The sequence below is a fragment of the Schistocerca piceifrons genome, chromosome 1 (assembly GCF_021461385.2).
Source record: "Schistocerca piceifrons isolate TAMUIC-IGC-003096 chromosome 1, iqSchPice1.1, whole genome shotgun sequence".
NCBI lineage: Eukaryota > Metazoa > Arthropoda > Insecta > Orthoptera > Acrididae > Schistocerca > Schistocerca piceifrons.
This window is the reverse complement of record NC_060138.1, coordinates 395,997,820-395,999,841: the sequence shown is the minus strand read 5'-3', so window position 1 is coordinate 395,999,841 and position 2,022 is coordinate 395,997,820. Positions and strand designations below refer to the sequence as shown.

Below are 2,022 nucleotides of genomic sequence, written 5' to 3'. Positions count from 1 at the left end.
CCTAAATGCTTGCAGCGTGTGCGTTCCACATGAGGGAGTGACATACGGTGGTGCGGGCTGATATGGCAACAGGCGACCGTCGAAAACATCGCAAAAGCAAGTGCCGGAAGGAACGACAATATACGAGAGCACTCGTCAACAGCCCAGTACTACCCTCCATGTCGAGGAGTAAACTGCGACTCCTATTTGAACGTCGCTAGCTGCCAGGGCAGTGGAGATGCCGTGAGGCCGCCCCACAGCAGCGTCAGGCCGGTGCGAGCTATACTGGCGCGAGCTACACCTAGCCGAGTGCTTACGTCGTCCACCGCCTACTGCATATGTGTGTGTGCGTGTGTACACACGTATTCTGCGTGCGTGCAGCGGCGACGACGACGACGTTCGCGAGGAGCTAAGGTTATAACTCCAAACAATTTAATTAAAATTATCTGTGACCAGACCATAAGAGACGCTAACGAGGCATCCGAAGGCACTGTCTTGTGCCCCCATAAATTACTGGCCTAGCGTAATGCGGCTGCAAGTGCGGTCCGGCTAACCGCAAAAAAAAAAAAATTACTTAAGATAATCTTAAATTAATTAAAAGAAATCGTGGTGTGTAAGCAACTAACTACTGGGCACATCAACAACTACGACAAGTTTTGCTACCAGCGGAATATCTGATCACTGCAGAATGTTAACCCATTTCAGGCTGTGTTTTAATTAATTTTAGGTGGGCCGATCCCGGCGGTACTGCAATGCCGGGCCAACCCGCGACAGAGGTGGATCAAGCCCCTAGCACTCCGTCAGAAGCCAAAAATGAGTTTAATATTCTGGTCGTGTGATGCAGGACGTATCAGATATTAAGCTGATAAGAACAGATACTACACTTTTTTTCCCTCCTACCTCCCCTATAGCCCTACCTTTTCCTCTCCAAAAATGCCGCCATCCTCTAGTGTCGACGCAGCACGTAAAGCAGGGTGTTGTTAGTAGCAAGACTTATTGCCATAAACCGAAAATAAAAGCGGAGGCATACTCTGCTATGCCTCAGGGGGCGACGACACACTACTCAGAAACACACCTCCCTCTGCAGGTGTGAGGCAAGTGATGATTTTAAAAACTAAATAGAAAGAAATAAATAAAGACAGAAATGAAGGCAAAATAAAAAAAACAGCGACGGCAGCACACTCAAACGAACTGGCGAGATAATCCCATCGCCCATAGAATTAACAAAGTAATAATCCTCTAAGATAGATTATGCGTTTTCCAATTTTCCAATAATTTTTCATACAAGGTTCACACAATTCGCATGTTACCAATTTCCATATTATCAGTATCACAGAACAGTCTACTCTAGTGATGCCCAGAAGGCCAATATAAAATCTGGGGTATGGGTAAGTCAAGGGTAGTATGAAAGTCCGAGTGACAAAGATCCAGGGGTACACTCAGGCAATTCTTATACGAGGTGCCTTAGTTAGCCCGGAACATCTTTTGATAACCATGAACCATTGCAACTTTAAGAAATCTTGCAAAAGTAATGGTATAGTTCCGGTCAGATTCCGCCAGGCGATGCTGGCTCCAAAGGTAGTCCATGAAAGAGACAGCATCTCCGAGGTAAAGGTCATAGATCGTGAAAATGGTTTGGCCCAAGAGACACACCATTGCGTTACGTCGTGTTCGGGGGTTGGTCTGAATATCAGGGGTAAGGAACCAGTCGACTGACACATAGTCCAGTGTAGTCCCACCGATCAGCGTTAATAGCACACGTGCAAGGTCCCACACTTCTGTGACGTGAGGGCATAGGAGACGATGCTCTCTGGTGCCTACGTCACCACATCGGCCGCAAGCAACCGACGGCCATAGGAGGATGGCCGCCAGGCGATGATTAGTGGGTATTAAATTGTTTACAACGCGATACCATAGCGCTGAAACTTCTGTTTGAAGGGCTAGGTGGTTGATATTAGCCCAAGCGTGGTGCCAGATGACCGACGGTCGTCTGTCCTCCAATTTGTGTGGTGTGAGCTGGCCTCGAAGCGCCTAGTAAAGGCG

The 2,022-nt window shown here is 47.8% G+C and overlaps 1 pseudogene; it reads right to left on the bottom strand.

Moving 5' to 3' along the window:
- Positions 1-701: 701 nt before the first annotated feature.
- On the bottom strand, positions 702-914 carry LOC124720694 (annotated as a pseudogene).
- Positions 915-2,022: the final 1,108 nt, after the last annotated feature.